Source organism: Schistocerca gregaria, chromosome 4 (assembly GCF_023897955.1).
Source record: "Schistocerca gregaria isolate iqSchGreg1 chromosome 4, iqSchGreg1.2, whole genome shotgun sequence".
In the NCBI taxonomy this organism is placed as follows: domain Eukaryota; kingdom Metazoa; phylum Arthropoda; class Insecta; order Orthoptera; family Acrididae; genus Schistocerca; species Schistocerca gregaria.
In genome coordinates this window covers 156,885,480-156,898,662 of record NC_064923.1, presented here as the reverse complement: position 1 = coordinate 156,898,662, position 13,183 = coordinate 156,885,480, and positions in this window count along the sequence as shown.

Here is a 13,183-nt window from a genome sequence, read left to right as displayed (position 1 = left end):
TAAATAAAAAAGATTGAGAGGATAAACAAAAAATACGTTATCTGTCCATCGATTTGATGAAAACTTATGACTTTATCCGTAGACAAAGCTTGTGGAATGTAGTGATTGAATTTGGTTTCCCAATTAAATCGATAAGCCTCTGCAATGTATGCATCGGTGAAAATACGAGCAGGGTTTTACTAAATGGATTAAGATCTAACCACTTTAAAAATAAAACTGGGTTAAGACAAGGAGATGCTTTGTCCCCATTTTTCTTCAATATAGCTTTAGAAAGATTTGTGAGAAAACACAAACTGGTACCTGCTGGGATCCTCCAAGAAAGCAAAATTAACATGTTAGCACACACAGATGACACAGTACTCATTGGAAACAGTGAAGCAGATATTAGGCAATTATTTGTGCAGCTTTCAACAAAAGCATCAGAACTCGGTCTCAAATTAAATGAAGAGAAAACGAAATACATGATAGTTTAAAGATGTAGAGATGAATGTGATAAACACAAATTCGAGTGCGTTGAACAGTTCAAATATCTGGGGTCAGTGGTAGATGAAAAAATCAGAGACAGATGGAAACAAAAGAGTGATAGAAAATTGATAACAGACCCAATTATACAATTCAAATCCCTTAGGGCCCAAACTGCTGACTAGGAAAACTAAAATAAAGTTACAATCATCAGACCTCTTATAATCTATAGGGCAAAAACATGAAGCACGATGGAAACAAAACACCACCATTTAGAAGTATTTGAGAATAAAGTTATTAGAAAAATCTTTGGTCCATATTATGACTATGAATCACAATGCCGGAAGGGAAGGGAAGACACAACATAGAAATCCACGAGCTATCACAACAACCAATGGTGGTAAACATATTAAATGCTATGGAATGCACTGATCTAGACATCTGATGAGAATGAAAGAAGACCAAATAGTATTAAGAATATTCTGATGAAGTCACATGGAAAAAGATCAAGGAGGAGACCCCGGAGTACTTGGCACAAGGAAATTGATTGCATATACGAAATATTGGAAATAAATAACTGGAAAGAGGCAGCACAAGATAGAAGCATCTGGAGAAATCATGTGAGTTCAGCACGGGAGCTTCGAGTCTCTTACAAGCCTACTACTACTACTGCTGCTGCTGCTACTACTACTACCACCACTTAGTTCAGAAAATGCTTACATAATGAAACATTTTCCGAAAACTTTTTATAAAACTTGATAGCTTAAGAAAGAATTCCAAACAATCCCTTCCTGACCGATGAATACAATACAAGATCTACACTCTCTCTAAATTCAAAGTCTCCATCCTTAGGTGTTTGAGGTGGGTAATTAAGGCCTTATTTCATCCAGTTATGGGTTGCTTTTCAAAAAACAGTGAAACACCTAATTCTTCGTTTCCAAATAATTTTTCAAGATTCACTTTTAAAAGCTTTTTCACAACGAAGATTTTCATAAAACATTTCAGCCTCTAATTTATCGCCTTTGTGGCAGAATTTAAAAAAAAACATAAAATATACATTTTTATTTCTAACAGAAGAGCAAAATTAAAATTTTCGATGTCAGATTGAAAAATATTTATATAATAAACTACTTCAGTAAAAATTTTCATTCCTTATTTCATCTCTTTAGTGGACGAATTTTCAAAAAAACTTATTTGGAACTTGAACTATAATACCATTTATCAAAGGTGTAGCTTTCAAAAATTATTTTGTAATTTAAGAATGATTTATGTTCAACAGCATTTCATCCCTCTTACCCTATTTTTGGAGTTGAATTTCCAGAAATGGCAGAACACACTCATATACACACACACACAAACACACACACACACACACACACACATATATATATATATATATATATATATATATATATATATATATATATATATATATATATATATATAAGATACCACTTATCGCAATTCCAGCTTTAAAACTGCCTTTATAGCGACATATTTTCACAAAGCCTTTCTTACCATATCTCATATATCCCTAAGGAACTAAATAAAGAAAAATCCCTTCTTAAATGAAATGAATAAAACACGGGTTTATTTGTTTTTGAAAATTCAACCTCAAAAGAGTGAAGTATGGCCATACTGTTTCAGTGACTCATCATCTGCTGGCCCTAACCGCTAGGGCTTGAAATCTGTGTATCTTATACTACAGGTATCGTTTAAGAAGGAACTCGGGAAAGAGTGAAATAGTCTATGAAAGGCGTTTTGAAAATATGTTACTATTAGGGCAACTTTGAATCTATAAATACGAAAATTCGTATTTGATTTCTCAATCAGAAATTGAAAAAATATATATATTTTAGCATTTTCCTTAATTCAGCACATAAGATGGTAAAAGAGTTCGTGAAATTTCTTTTGAAAATGAATTTCAGAACAACAGTTGCTAAAGAATTTTGAAACCAATCAATGTAAATAGGTAATTGACAACTCAGCGACATAATTTTAAAAAAAAAAGTGTTTGAGTGTTCTTGAAAATTCAACCACCAAAGGGAAATTAAACAGTGGATGAAAAGTCTTATGAAATTAGTTCATTATGGCAATGTTCTCAAAGCAAAAGACAGGAAAATCTATATATGGCTTCTGTGTTGGAAATAAAAAATATGTATTTCGTCGGAAATTGAACCCTATGGGATGTAACTATTTCGTAACAATAAAAATTTTGAAGCTCTTAAATATATGAAAATTAGAATTCCGTTTCACAGTTAGATATAAAGGAATATTTTTAGGGGGCATATAGAAATATTACCACAGAAAGGCAAATTTATGAACAACATAAAAGTACGATTAAAGAAAAACAAAAAAAATCTGTGCCCACCATACGGTCTACAAAATCAAAGCAGCGAGTGGTAAGCTTTTATTGATTGGAATAAGCATACATGAGGTTTTGTATTACAGGACCATAACACACTTTTAGTACCGGCACAAACTCTCCCTGCAATGCTAGCACATACTCTTCTTGTAACACATGTAAAGTTAAAACTTCGTTATAAACATAGTGTGAAGTTTTAATTTTGTCCATGCGTGCCAGTCGCAAAATTCTTCATGCATCACTGACTTGTCTGAATTAAGCTGTAAACCCCAGTGGCGTATGTCACTTATAAAATGTTTATGTGTGGTTGCATAATGTTGTCTGTGCAATGGAATTCTCATTCGTACAAATGATTAAAATTACGCTGCCATTGACAGCCTGTACCTAGGGATTTAAATAAAATTAAATATCGTGTTTTGGTTTTACTTAATTTTAGCACATCAAACCAACCATTCCTATTGAGATGCTACTAGAATTTATCGCAAGTTGATACCGAAAATTATTTTTTCTCAAAAAATATGTAGAATGCAAATATATATATATAAATGTGAAGTACACAATGTTGAGTACATGTAATTTTGCGATTAGCCGAATATATGTTTGCTTGGACTGCACCCGCCGTTAAAAGACGGACAGAATGTTGGCTCACACTGATTAACGGTGAGAAACAGAGGACCTACACCCTGACTGACACTTACAGAAAAGATTCAGTGGACAAGCAAGTGGAACGCAACCCTATTACTGTGAGTTTTTCCCTACGAGACGAAACGGACTGCGTATGTACCTATTGAACGACTGACAGCAGTTGCAGTGTACCGATGACCTGCTTCGTGAGGCATTGGCTGCTCTGTAGGTGATGTACATAGTGTATCTGCAATTTTGTGTGTGCGCAGTGGACGCAATACGCTATCTGCAAACTCCTAAGACAACAATCACATCAGTATAAGTCAGTATAAGGAATTCGATTCCAGTGTTCTTCAATAAAGGAACACTTCAGTATTTGTCAGATACCACAGGGATATAAGGAATCATAACTCCAGGATACAGAACACAGAGGAACGACATCATGCGCTCCTCGTTTCACTAGCAATTCTTCTCAAGATCTAACCGCGAGATTTTCTTTTGTGGCTCTCACCAGCGAAGTCCCTATTTCGATCCGCATATGGAAGTATCTTCGATCGATACTCGCAGGAAAGAGCCTTCAATCGATCCCTGTAGAGCAGTGCATTCTATCGATCGCCACTGACAAGTTTCCCTCCCGGACACGGGGCGTCTATGTTTGAACTCAGGTGACGAGCCCCAGCTGCCATTACAAAAACATTACCTTGCTCGTGAATATGCCAGCGAATCAATTGAAGTTCGTATTCCTTTCAGAAGATATTCTGAAAGCTTCCGCCTCCATTCCTACATCCTTAGAACTCCCGCCAATCAAATACTAATCTCTGCTTTTCGGCGTGGAGAAAGCCCAGAACTTCACAAGAGAAGAGTCCTCTGAAACCAGCACGCGACCATCGTTCATGAATCCACGCATTCCTTGGCACTAAAAGGATGTCTTGTCGTCTTGTTCTGCACCTAATGCTCTTTCTCCGGGTAAGATATTCTGAAATTATTTCCGTTCCACTAGAATGCAACCACCCACGCTCGGTGTCCACTTTATGGGGTTCTGCGGCCTTCAGCATTGTATAGCCCTGCCTCCTCGCTATACTTTCTCTCAGGGCAGAAAATGTCCGCCCTAAACACTAAAAGTCTCTTCCCAACCCCTCTTCAGGCGACAGCGTCTTCTGAGGATCGTGTGGCCTTTTCTGTCAGTGCTTAGCTCTAATTAACTCCCAGACATACAAGACTACATAAATTGTGAGCACATGGTGCTAGCGAGAATCACACAATGAAAGAATTAATAACCTGATTGTGCATCGTCTAATACAAATATAATTCGTAAAACAATATACAGACTAATAGATGTTTAGTGGCATAATTTTGCCATCTCACAAAGTATATGATTCGAAAGTTCATGTTTCTGTCACATGTGTCAGGTGACTCGAATATTTTAAGTCATCAGTTATCAAGATTTAAGTGAGTTTGAACGTGGTGCTACAAACGCCCCACGAGCGATGATGTACAGAATTCCGAGGTAACGATGAAATGGGGATTTTTCGGTACCACTTTTTCAGAGTGTACCATCAATATCAGGAATCCGATAAAACATCAAATTCACGACATCACTGGGGCTACAAAAAGATCCTGCAAACAAGCGACCATCGACGACTGAAGAAAATCGTTCAACGTGAGAGAATTGCAACCCCTCCGCAAATTGCAGCCGATTTCAATGCTGGGCCATTAACAAGCGTCAGCGTGCGAACCACTCAACGATACATCATCGATATGGGCTTTCGGAGCCGAAGGCCCGCTCTTGTAACCTTGATGACTGCACGACACAAGGCTTTAGGCCTCGTCTGGGCCCAACAAACATTGGTCGACTGACGACTAGAAACATGTTGCCCCGTCGGACGAGTCTCATTTCAAATTGTATCGACAGGATGGACGTGTACGGGTATGGAGACAACCTCAAGAACCATGGATCTGCGTGTCAGCAGGGGACTGTTCAAGGTGGTGGAAGCTCTGTAATGGTAGTCATATACGACCCCTGATACGTCTGTATATGACTCTGAAAGATGACACGTATCTAAGCATCCTGTCTGATCATCTGCGTCCATTCAGGTCCATTGTGCACTTCGCCGGACTTGGGTAATTACAGCAGTACAATGCGACACCACACACGTCCAGAATTGCTATAGGATGGTTCCAGCAACGCTCTTCTGAGTTTAAACACTTCCGCTGGCCTCCAAACTCCCCAGACATGAACATTATTGAGCATATCTTCCTTGCAACGTACTGTTCAGCACATACCTCCATCCTCTCGTACTCTTACGGATTAATGGGCAGCTCTGCATGATTCATGGTGTCAGTTACCTGCACCACTACTTCAGACATTAGTCGAGACCACACCACGTCGTGTTGCGGGACTTATGAGTGCTCGCGGGGGCCCTACACGATATTAAGCAAGTGTGACAATTTCCTTGGCTCTTCAGTGTATTACACCTAAGGTGTTCATACTTTTTTGCGTTAGCAGAAGAGCCAACACTGTGTTACAAGTGGAGGCCGAAATGCACTCGTGTTAGCTCAAGCAGGCTAGTGTGAGGAGGGAAGATGTAGTGTGCATACTGTAAGACCTTCCTTTTCACACACCATCACATTGTTGGACCCGTCGCTCTAACAAAGTAGGCGAGTGTCAGCAATATGTCTCGTGGTCTTATCGTGGCTTGTTTATCTTCTGCCGTTAAGTCAGATGATAGAAATGCCACTTGCACACTTAGAGTAGCAGGTTGACGGTGACCAACTTTAAACCGAACTTGATTAATTTTCACACACATTTAATAAAATAATAACAAATTTAAAAATTACTTCACTTGGTTGTGGATGCTATTTACAATTGACAGTCTGAAGTTCCTTTGGTATTAGTATCTTATTCTCACATATATCTCTGATACTTGACAAAAGTGTCTATACATTTATCTTCATGGCTATGTACAGGAATATGGTAATCTTATTAGGGGCAGACTGAAACTGGACTATAGACTGGTACAGACAAAATTAGAACTCGTACAGACTGGTATAGACTAATGCAGACTGGTACAGACTGGTGCAGACTGACTAATCGGAGGTCTGCACACTCGTTATAATATCTCACGTGTCCATATATCACTGCGGGAGTGTGATCGCGAGGAGAAAAGGTTCTACGTTAGCAGCAATCTCATTGGCTGCGTTATATATTAAAACGCGGATCGGCGGAAGCAGAATTTGGTCTGTCTCTATGGCAGCGCTATCTCGTAGTGTGGAAACGGACGAGCGCTGCTCCTGCGCTGTTGTGCTTAGCGCGGCGTACTCTAGCGGGAAACTTATGTACGCGCTGACTACGCGAAACTATGTACACAACAGAAAAATTATGCTGATGTGAGGTCGGGAACATGACAAGGAATGAGAATTCAGAAAGCAGACGTAATTACTTTGATTCTTAATTTTAATCCCTTATTGATGAACGTCGCTATTGACGGTACATGATTCACATTATTGTCTGTTCAGAACACATTCTTGAAGATAGTACTTATGGTAACTGAATATGGCGCCTTGCTAGGTAGTAGCAAATGACATAGCTGAAGGCTATGCTAAACTGTCGTCTCTGCAAATGAGAGCGTATGTAGACAAGGAACCATCGCTAGCAATGCCGGCTTTACAAATGGGGCGAGTGCTAGGGAGTCTCTCTAAACTAGACCTTCCGTGTGGCGGCTCTCGGTCTGCAATCACTGATTGTGGCGACACGCGGGTCCGACGTATTCTAAAGGACCGCGGCCGATTTAAAGGCTACCACCTAGCAAGTGCGGTGTCTGGCGATTACACCACACTTTTCAATAAGAGGCGTGAGGTATTTGTTTTAGATAAAAGAAATTAGACTAGTTTTGTGTAATAAATGAAATTACGAGTTGTGCTGTAGGAATACGAGAACAGTTCTGAGTCATCTCTTGTGTTCTCTTCGTAGAGAAGAAATGCAGTTTGCTGGGAAACGACTTGCTAGTACAGGCTAGACGTCTTCCAATTCTGAATGCAGCGTAGCTATTGCCGCACTGCTCACAGAAGTAGCGGGGTCATATCGAGTGGGTAGGGGGTCGGCAGAATATAGCGGGCAGCGGGGGTGGGGGGGTGGGGGGAGAGAAAGGCTGTAAAACAGAGGGAGGAGCGCCGGCATGCCGACGGCGCGTGACGCATAAGAAGCCGCGGATAACTTATGCATGAAATAGCCCCGGTCCATGTGAGGGGCCGGCGTCGGCGGCTGCGTCGGCGGCTGCGTCGGCGTCGGCGGCGGCGGTGGCGGTGGCGTCGCCTGTGACCTCGACGCCGGCGACCAGTGGGCCCCATCCGGGGGCAGTAACTTAGCGTCAGCCAGTTTCGCTGGCCACGAAATATGAAGTCACAGCGACCCGCCACGGGAATTGGTCCACACACAGCGCGCTGCGGTCGGCGTGGCAAGGGGATAGCGAGCGGCTGGGGTGAGTGGGGGAGGGGACGGGGGTGCTTTTACCAGCGGCGTTTCTTGCGCTGTCCGGTAGCCGGCGCCCAGTAAATCTGCCGCGCGGTGGTCAGTCGCCGCTGCAGCAGTATATCAGCTGCAAGAAACGCGCAAAGGGAGCGGCCGTCGGAGGCGGCGTCGGTTCAGCTGGAGGAAAGGGGAGGCACAAGACGCCGCTCCGACTGCAGCAAAGAGGCTCGGCGGAACGTTACATTTGGTCGGGAGAACTATATCCACTTAAGAAATTTTTAAGCTCTCGTATAGCGTCGGTCACTGAAGTAACTGTGAACACTAGGGGGTTGTGCCAGTTAGGTAGGATGTCCTCCCTCCTTAAGCTGAACAGTAGGTGCAAGAGTTTCAGATCTGTGGTTTTGACGGCAGAGAATAGATACTAGACATTCATTTCGTTTTTATACCTTTTCTTTCGGACGGGTAATCATAGGTCATCTCACTGGTTTGAAGCAGTCTGCCACGAATGCCTCACCTGCGCTAACTTTTTCATTTCCGAGTAGAAATTGCCCCCTACACGTCTCAAATGTTTGTTGGATATATTCAAATGTCTGTCTTCCCCTACAATTTTTGCCCTCTACAGCTCCTTCTACTAACATGGAGGTTAATTCCTGACATCTTAACATATCCCTTATCATCCTTTCGCATCTTGTTTTCAGTGTTTGCCACATGTTCCTCTCTTCCCCGATTCTGTGGAGAACTTACCCTTTGCTTACCTTACCAACACATCTACTTTTGGACATTCCTCTCCAGCACCACACAAAAATGGTTCAAATGGCTCTGAGCATTATGGGACATAACTTCTGTGGTCATCGGCCCCCAGGAACGTAGAACTACTTAAACCTAACTAACCTAAGGACATCACACACATCCATGCTCTAGGCAGGATTCGAACCTGCGACCGTAGCGGTAGAGCGGTTCTAGGCGCTACAGCCTAGAACCGCTCGGCCACTCCGGCCGGCGCAGCACCACGTCCCCAACCCTTCAATTCTTCTCTGTTTCGGTTTCCCGGAGTATATGATACACAAACTTGCAATTCGTAGCTCTAAACGCACATTCGCAGAATTTCTTCCTCAAATTAAGGCCTATGTTCGATGTCAGTAAACTTCAATTGGACGTGAGTGCCAGCTTTGCATGTGCTTGACTGCTTTTTATATTCTTCTTGCCTTGTCTAACGTGGGTTATAATTCCATAATTTCGTCTACCTCGTTATCACCAAATTTTTTTACTATGTTGTGGCTATTCTCATTTCTGTGCAAATTTTATTATTTTTTCCTCCTTGTGGTTTATTCTCAGTCATATCCTGTACTGATTAGAGTGTTCATTGCATTGAACAGATGCTGTAATTCTTCTTCACTCCCGCTCGGGAAATCAATGTCTTTAGCGAATCCTGTCACTGATATTGTTTAACCCTAAAATTAGGCCCACTCTTGAATCTTTGTCCTATTTACGTCATAGCCTCTTCGCTACGTAGAGTCAACAGTAGAGCTGAAACACAGCATCCGTGTTTCTCACATTTTTCGTTGCAAGCACTGCGTTCTTTGTCTTCCTGTCTTACTTTTCCCTCTTGGTTCGTCTACACAGTGTATATTACCCGTTTCTCCCTTGACGGTAATTCGATTCTTCTCAGAATTTCAAACATCTTACACCATTTTACATTGCCCAACGCTTTTTCCAGATCGAGAGGTGTTCTGAAATTGTGTTGATTTTTCTTCAGTCTTGCTTCTATTAACAACTGCAATGTCAGAGTTGCCGCTATGGTGCCTTCACCTTTAGTAATGGCAAACTGGTCGTCTTCAACCTCCTTCCTCATTCGCCCGTATATTATTCTTGTCAGCGTTTTGGATGCCTGAGCTCTCAGCTGATTGTGCGATTCTCGCATTTGTCAGCTCTTGCAACCTTCGGAACTGTGTGGATCATGTTCTTCCGAAAGTCTTTTGGTATATGGCCAGTCTCATACACTCTACACATAAAATTCGTAGTCTTTGTTTGTCACTTCCCTCTACGATTTTAGAGAATCCAATGGAATTTTATATATTTCCCCTACCTTATTTTATCTTAAGTCGTTCAATGCGCTTTTATATTTTTATTCTAATACAGGATGCCTTCTCTCTTCCCTGTCGACTCTTTATTCTCCTTCCATCATCAGACAAGTCATTCCTCTCATAGAAGCCTTAAGTGTTCTCTTTAACCCTAGCAGCTCGCTCATTTGAATTCAGTAGTGAAATCTCTATTTGCACACGCAATGTTACTACCCTAGCTTTTAATGTCAGCAAATGTTACTTTGGTTTTTCTGTACAAGCATTTCTTATTATATTTCTGCACATTTTTTATGGAGCCATTTCGCTCTAGCTTCCCTGGACTTACTGTTTATTTCATTCATATTTCTGTATTCCTGAATTTCCTGAAAATCTTTGTACTTTCTTCTTTCGTCCATCAAACGAAGTATTTCTTCCCTTAGCCATTGTTTCTCAGCGGTTAACTTCGTTGTAGCTATGATCTTCCTTCCAGCTTCTATGATTGCATCTTTTAAAAATGTCCATTTCTCTTCAACTTAACTGTCTACTGACCAATTCATTATCGCACTATTTATAGCCTCAGAGAAATGCATGCGTATCACATCATTCCGCATTCTTTGTGACTGGTCTCTTAAACTCCAGCCTACTCTTCATCATTACTTTATCGCGATCTGAGTTTATATCTATGCCTACTTGCGAATTAAAAGCCATCAACTAATTTCAAAATCTCTGCCTTATCATGATGCAATATAATTTGAATCTTCGGGCATCTCATGGTCTTTCCGAAGTATTCCTCCACCTCTTGTCACCCTTGAACTGAGTATTCCCTGTGACCATCTCAAATTTATTTCGGAACCCAAGTTATCTTTCTCCTCTCTAGTTTCTAGAGCCAACCCCAATAAGTTCCTTTAAACCTATCTTATACTCCTGCCTCTATGATCGCAATCCACTCCACCACGAATATTAGATTTTAATGTCTGTTTACTTGGTGATTTCTCGTTCAGTATCCTCATACTTTTTCTGACTCTGTATCTTCCGTTTGACAAGTGTACGTGAACTACCGTTGTCGGCGTTGGTTTGCTGTCGATTCTGATGAGAATAATCCTACCATTGAACTATTCACAGTCGTCTGCGTCAGTATATGCTAACTGCGAGGGACCGGGTTTGATTCCCGGTCGACTCAGAGATTTCCTTCACTCTGGGCTTCGATGTTGTGTTGATTTTACTTTCGTATCTGACAAGAAAGTTGTCTCCGTATACTGCCTTTAGATTTCTGAGATGGCTGAATATATGCATGAACTGAATGCCAGTAACTTCAAGAAAAACTTGGTCTCTGCCTTACCTTCTAATTTCTGCTGCTGTTGATACTACCTTAAACTGGAATCAGAAAGCCCCACTATACCTAGACTGAGCCTCAGCATTTCCTTATATTCTAGCTTCCACACCACGTTCAATCTCCTGACATTCCATGCCTCGATTCCACAATTTTACCCTAACGTTGTTCAGTCTTCTTTTGATGGCCAGCTTCCCATTGGCAGTCCCGTAGCGGTGATCGATTGGTGGACCAATCCGGAATCTTTTGCCAATGGTAGATCATCACGACACATTTTCGATTACAGGCCGCATGTCTTGTGAATACTTTTGAAAATGTAAGATCAACATGGCACATTTTCAGTGGCGGGCCACATGTCCTGTGGATACACATTATGTGTCTTTAATGCAATGTTTTCCAATGCCTTCTGCATTCTAAAGCTGTTCATTATCGTTGATTATTCCACGTTTTAGGGTCAGTTTCACACCCCAAGGGCAAGAGAGTGCCCTGAAACTCCGTCCGCTCCTCCGTTCAAATGGTTCAAATGTGTCTGAGCACTATCGGACTTAACTTCTGAGGTCATCAGTCCCCTAGAACCTAAAACTACTTAAACCTAACTAACGACATCACACACATCCATGCCCGAGGCAGGATTCGAACCTGCGGCCGTAGCGGCCGCGCGGCTCCAGACTGTAGCGCCTAGAACTTCTCGTCCACTCCGGCCGGCCGCTCCTCCGTCCTCATTGACAAGGCTGCTGGCAGAATGAGGGTGAATTCTCGTGCTGAAGATTTTTATTCAGAATGTAAGCAATGGCGTATTTAGAACCCAGGACCCCAGATATTTTCATTTCTAGTTAAAGAAGTTAACCCTAGGCCACGAGTTTACGCCTACCCTCTAATCCTACGTTTTCCATATCGCCTCCAGTATCTTCTTCAGTCACATCATAGGACAAGTCTTCCCCTTCATAGCGGCCTTCATTTTTGGCTTTCCACCTGCCCACTCTCTCTTCTGCGTTTAATTGTGGAATTCACATTGTCCTCTTAATGTGACAACCTTTGCTTTTAATTTCATCGAAGTCCGCTTTGACGCTTCTATTTGGTGAGTCACTCATCCCGACGACAGTTTCTCTTTTGACTTCTTCATATCTTTCCTGATACGTTTGGCCCTTGGTGCCCTGTACTTCCTAATTATTGTTATTTCATTCCCAAGTGATTCGGATTGCTATATGACAGTCTTTTTTGTGAGCTTTATGTCGATCAATTGAAATATTCCCATTGTTACGCAAGATATCTACGTACTCACTTCTTCATACTAACGCCTGTGTCTCCAACATGTGTGATCGCCCTTATCAGAGATATACACTGTCTTCAATTGAGCTTCCTACTCTGGAGTTCCTTATAGCAGAATTGACATCCTTATGGAAGGTCAAATCCGCCTGTTCATTCCTCAGTACATAAGAGTCACACTTCCTTCCACCACTACAAAACTCATCCTTTTTTTACCGTCTCTGTTGAATCATCTGTTCCTGTTTTTACTGTGACGGTAAAATTAAGAGCACCTTTTACGGGTAGACTTCAGTAAAGCTGTGGAAACCTTCACGTCGAATATGTCCGTAATAATAGATTTCAATCGCATTTTTACCCACTCCAAATTCGACAAAGTCGAAGAAGGCCACTGGCTGGTCGTTAGCTACCTAATTTTTCTACACTCTTTCATTCTCTACATCTGCTCCTTGCAGGACTTCCCTTTGCTTTACTATGCTTTACTATGCTTTATTATGAACATGGAAAGCTGGGCGGTCGTAGCAGCTGTGCAGATCTAAAAATGACAATACTTCAATAAATCAATAATACTTTATGCAGAAAATATCATAATGAACGTAGGCAGAACCAAC